The 5,538-nt window shown below is 62.6% G+C and overlaps 1 long non-coding RNA gene across 1 annotated transcript; it reads right to left on the reverse strand.

Moving 5' to 3' along the window:
- Positions 1-1,407: 1,407 nt before the first annotated feature.
- On the reverse strand, positions 1,408-5,246 carry LOC142361519 (uncharacterized). Its single transcript, XR_012764150.1, has 3 exons — positions 4,495-5,246; positions 2,296-2,405; positions 1,408-1,622 (listed from the first exon to the last, which is right to left on the reverse strand). It is a non-coding gene; the product is annotated as an uncharacterized LOC142361519 (long non-coding RNA).
- Positions 5,247-5,538: the final 292 nt, after the last annotated feature.

A 5,538-nucleotide genomic window follows, 5' to 3' on the forward strand; every position in this document is an offset into this window, starting at 1 on the left:
GGCACGTAGCCTCGCTCGCTCACGCGCTCCACAACCGTACCATGCTGCTGCTGGTGACACATACAGACCCTGCGGGACACGCTGGCGGCCTGGCCTGCTGCAGGCTACCAAGAGGGAGCCTTCCTCACCCGCAGAGGCAGGCTCTCTCCTGCCTGCGGAGCCAGGCAGCTGCCAGCCAGGTGGCCTTCCATTTTTTCTTCTTCTTCAGCCTTCTCGGGACTCTCCAGCTTCAGCCCCGCCAGCTCCCGTCCGCAGCCACTCAGCGCTCCGCCTCTCCCTTTTCGCCCCCACGACGCCAGGAGACCGAGGCCCGGCACACACAGCCCTCACAAGCCTGGAGCGGGCGCAGCCAACGGCATCCCCAGGGCAGGAACGGACAAGCGCGGCCCCTGCCACAGAGAAAGAAGCAGCGGCGACCGCGTTAAGGGAGGCCGAGGCACGCTCGAGGCCCAGTGTGCTGCCCGCACCACGGGCCTTGGGGGAGGCCGGGGGCTCCGGGACAGGCTTCAGGGGACGTGCTGGAGCTGGGGGCGGCTGCGCGGGGCGAGCGGGGCCGGGGAGCGCTGCCGAGTTGGGGGGGGTGCCCGCCTCCTTCCCCCCTTCCCTTCCGTCACCTCCCGCCTCTGGCCCCGGGGCTGCCGGCACCCGCCTCGCCTCCAGCGCACCGGCAGCCTGTCGCAGCGGACGGCTCGAAGCTTCCCGTCCCACCACCCTCGGGCAACCACCACGCATCCCCGCACCCGCCGGAGGGGAGCCCGCGCCTCACGGCTGGCCTCTCCGCTCCCCCGCCGCCCCGGCACCCGACACCAGGGCGCCGCCATGCTGCTGCGCCGCACTGCGCATGCGCCACGCGCCGACGGCGCGCCGGAGGGGCCACAGCCTGCGCGCAACGCCTGGCTGCAGTACCGCTCCGGGTCGGGGCAGCGCGCGCCGCCGGCACGGGGCGGCACCTCCGCACGGCTCCGGGCAGCCCCCGACTCGCGGCTCCGACACGGCGCCGAACCCCCGCCCCTCCCTGTCCCCGACACGGACCCCGCCCTCCCGGGGGCTTTTCCCCGGGACGCGCTGCTCCATCCACCTCCCCCCCCACCCCGCGCTCACCTTCTCCCTCGCTGCAGCCGCAGCCCGGCCACGGCTCCGCTCCTCCCTCGGCTCGCACCGGCCCCTCCACGGCCACCCCGGTCACGGCAGCACCGGGCCCTCCACCGGCAGAGGGAGGGGCCGTCGCCATCAGCCGTGCTGCCCACACCTGGGGCTCCCCCGGCCCCGGGCCCACGACTGGAGCCCGGCAGGAACAGGGGGCCGTCGCCCCTGCCCCACAGCCCGTCCCCTCCTCCCTTGGGCTCTGGCACAGCCCCTCGTCCCGTGCAAACCAAGCACAAATGCAGCCGCGAGGGCAAAAGGGACCGCAGGTCTTTATTAGTCACGCACCCAGCCAGTCCCGGGAGCTGCTCTGCTCCGGGGCTCGGGGCCCCCGATGCTCCCTCTGCCCCTCCGACACCTCGGCAGTCCTTCCCGCAACTGCGCCCGTTGCTCCAGCAGGGAACAGTCGGTCAGTCGGCTCCCGGAGCGATGCGCTGTTCGGCAGAGGCCGCCAAAAATGAGGAGCAGGGTGCAGGCCACTACAAGAGAGGAGAAAAGTGACAGATGGCTGGACAGCGGCGGTGTAACGAGAAAGCACGAAGCAGGGAAAGGGACAGCGAGAGAAGCACGGGGACAGGCAGTCCCACAGAGATGGAGAAAGAAGCAGCAGGAAGAGAGGAAGAGTGGCAGCAGAAAGAAGAAGAGGGAGCAGGACAGAGACCGAAAATGAAGAACGGGGAGCAGGAAGGAGATGCAAAAAAAAACCCTGTAGCATTGAAAGAGGAAAAAAGAATAGCGGCAGGGACCTGGGCAAAGAGAGATGAGGAAATAGAATAGAATAGACATGGAGAAAGCAGTAGATCTGTGACGCGCTATGGAGCCGAGAAGGAAGGCCTCAAATCAAGGGACAAGGAGCCAGACAAAAGAGCACCAGAGACAGCAAAAGTACTGACAGGCTACAGAGCAGGAGGAAAGCAAAAGTAGTAACCGGGAGCTGAACAGAAAGAGGGGAAGAAGGAAAAAAACGCCACGGGCTGCAGGGCAGAAAGAGGGAGGACCTAAAAGATGGGGACAAGTCAGAGACAGATGGAGAAAGAAGGTACACAAGAGCAGAAAAAAAAATAATCGTAGCAGTGTGGGAAAGAGAGGGAGCCAGGGGAGGGCCCAGGATGCAGAAGAGGGGTGACAGGGCCCCGAGGGCCCAGGACTCACCGCAGCTCTCACTCTCGGTGCTGCCGGGAGACTTGGACACTTCAGATGCTTCTCTCTCCTTCTCTCTTCCCTTCTTCTTCTGTAACTCAAATCGTTTGGCTCGCCTCCACCTGAGAGAAAATGCATGTGGTTGTCTTAGAGCTCATACGAGACGCGGCTTCCTAGACAAGAAGCCTCACTGCACACTGTATGCAGGAATAGGACAGAGAAAGAGAGAGAATATGATGAGTGGGAAGCAGAACTCACAGATCGAGAGAGAACTTGAATCAGAGGAATAAACAAGGCAGGAAAGAGAGATAAAGACAGGGAAGAAGCCGGAAGAAAAGGGCCTTTCTGGCCTCTACTCACACCCCCCAGCCTCCCATCTCTTTCCAGCCTCCTTTTTTTCTGGCCTCTACTCTCGCCCCTGGCCTCCCACCCCTCTGCGGCCTCCCACCCCTCTGCGGCCTCCTTTTTTTCTTTCTGGCCTCTACTCTCGCCCCCGGCCTCCCACCCTGCTGCGGCCTCCCACCCCTTTCCGGCCTCCTTCTTTTTCTGGTCTCTACTCTCGCCCCCAGCCTCCCACCCCTCATCAGCCTCCTACCTCCCATTTTGCTGGCCTCTACATAGTTCAGCTTCCCACCCCTCTGCAACCTCCTACCTCTTTCCAGCCTCCACTCCCCGCCCCAAGCTTCCCACCCCCGTCCCCACACACTGACAGAAAGAGAAAAACGACAGTGAACAGGGAAAAAGGTATTAAGAAACAAAGAAAGGGTCAGACGAAGAAGAGGGTGGTTAGGGTTGGAACCCCAACACAAACCAGCAAGGGGCTAGTGGACAGAGAGAGAGGAAGAGAAGAAAGGGCCGGGAAGCAAGACAGAGAAGGAGAGAAAGGCAAAAAGGGAGAGCCGGCTGGACAGGGACGTATAGCAAGAAACAACCAGACAGGCAGCAGGACAGAGACACAGAGACAGAAAAACCGGGGAACAGGAACCAGGACAGAGTGACGGCGAGAGGAAACAAGGGCCAGGGAGCAGGACAGCGATGGAGAAAGAAGCACTGCGGCAGCAGGGTAGAAAGAGAAGGAAGAAAGGCCAGAAGAAGGATGGGGAATGACAGAGAAGGGAAAGAGAAGGACAAGGAGCAGGACAGATTGTCAAAGAAAGGGAGTGGGACAAGGTGATACTGAGAGAGAAAAAGGGGACAGGGAGGCAGGATAAAGTGAAAGACAGGCAAAAATAAGAGACAGGGGAGCAGGACAGAGACGGAGGGGGAAACGCCTCGGCTGGGCAGCAGGAGAGAGAGGCGGAGAAGGGAAAAAACAGCACAAAACCTGGGACGGCCAACCTGGGTGGGCGGGGAGCAGGTCAGAGAGCCGGAGAAAGGAAAAACACTGCTGTGGAGCAGCAGAGGGGAACGGAGAAAGAAAGAGAGCGAGGGGGAGCAGGGCAGAGAAACGGAGAGAGAAAATAAGTGACGGGGAGCAGGGCAGAGCCCTAGGAAGATGAAAATAAGACACGGGAGAAGACCGAGGAGCTCAGAGAGAAAGAAGGGTCGAAAGAAAACGCCAGAGAGGTAGAGAAATCAAGAAAAACAGGGACGAGGAGCCTTGCAGAGACGGAGCACGAAAATGTTGGGCCGGTGAGCGCGAAAGAGGGAGAGAGAGACAGGGGCAGGGGGAGGAGATGAAGAAGAAAGGAGAGACAAAGATGGCAATGGAGCACAGGACACACAGGCAGAGAGAGAAAAAGGACAGTGAACAGGAAAAAAGGGACCGAGAAACAAAGAAAGGGTCAGATCTAGACAAAGAGACCAAGAAGAGGGGAGGCGGGGGGGTGTGTGCAGGGAAACCCCAAAACAAACCAGCAAGGGGCTACAGGACGGAGAGAAAGGGCCATGAAGCAGGACAGAGAAGGAGAGAAAGGCAAAAAGGGAGAGCTGGCTGAACAGGGACGTATAGCAAGAAACGACCGGACAGGCAGCAGGACAGAGAAACAGAGACAGGGAGCCGGCTAAAGAAATTCTGGAGGGAGAAAAAGAGGGAGAGGTAGCAGGACACAAACACAGACAGAAGACGGGAGGTACAGGGAAAGGAAAAGAAAAGGAAAAAGAAAAAAAAAACAAACAAAACAATCACAGCAGCGTGGGAGAGAGAAGGATCCAGGGGAGGGCCCGGGACGCAGAAGAGGGGCGACAGGGCCCCGGAGGCCCGCCACTCACCGCAGATCTCGCTCTCGGCGCTGTCGGGAGACTCTGCCGCTTCAGGCGCTTCTCTCTCCTGCGCTCCTCCCTTCCTCTTCCGTAAGTCCGGTCGCTTGGCTGTCCTACACCTAAGAAAAAACGCGCATGTGTCGCGGCTCTCAGGACACGAGGCTCCCTAGGCACGTAGCCTCGCTCGCTCACGCGCTCCACAACCGTACCATGCTGCTGCTGGTGACACATACAGACCCTGCGGGACACGCTGGCGGCCTGGCCTGCTGCAGGCTACCAAGAGGGAGCCTTCCTCACCCGCAGAGGCAGGCTCTCTCCTGCCTGCGGAGCCAGGCAGCTTCCAGCCAGGTGGCCTTCCATTTTTTTTTCTTCTTCAGCCTTCTCGGGACTCTCCAGCTTCAGCCCCGCCAGCTCCCGTCCGCAGCCACTCAACGCTCCGCCTCTCCCTTTTCGCCCCCACGACGCCAGGAGACCGAGGCCCGGCACACACAGCCCTCACAAGCCTGGAGCGGGCGCAGCCAACGGCATCCCCAGGGCAGGAACGGACAAACGCGTCCTCAGCGCGGCCCCTGCCACAGAGAAAGAAGCAGCGGCGACCGCGTTAAGGGAGGCCGAGGCACGCTCGAGGCCCAGTGTGCCGCCCGCACCACGGGCCTTGGGGGAGGCCGGGGGCTCCGGGACAGGCTTCAGGGGACGTGCTGGAGCTGGGGGCGGCTGCGCGGGGCGAGCGGGGCCGGGGAGCGCTGCCGAGTTGGGGGGGGTGCCCGCATCCTTCCCCCCTCACCCTGCGTCACCTCCCGCCTCTGGCCCCGGGGCTGCCCGCACCCGCCTCGCCTCCAGCGCACCGGCAGCCTGCCGCAGCGGGCGGCTCGAAGCTTCCCGTCCCACCACCCTCGGGCAGCCACCACGCACCCCCGCACCCGTCGCAGGGGAGCCCGCGCCTCACGGCTGGCCTCTCCGCTCCCCCGCCGCCCCGGCACCCGACACCAGGGCGCCGCCATGCTGCTGCGCCGTACCGCGCATGCGCCACGTGCCGACGGCGCGCCGGAGTGG

This window comes from Opisthocomus hoazin, chromosome 5, assembly GCF_030867145.1.
Source record: "Opisthocomus hoazin isolate bOpiHoa1 chromosome 5, bOpiHoa1.hap1, whole genome shotgun sequence".
Lineage (NCBI taxonomy): Eukaryota > Metazoa > Chordata > Aves > Opisthocomiformes > Opisthocomidae > Opisthocomus > Opisthocomus hoazin.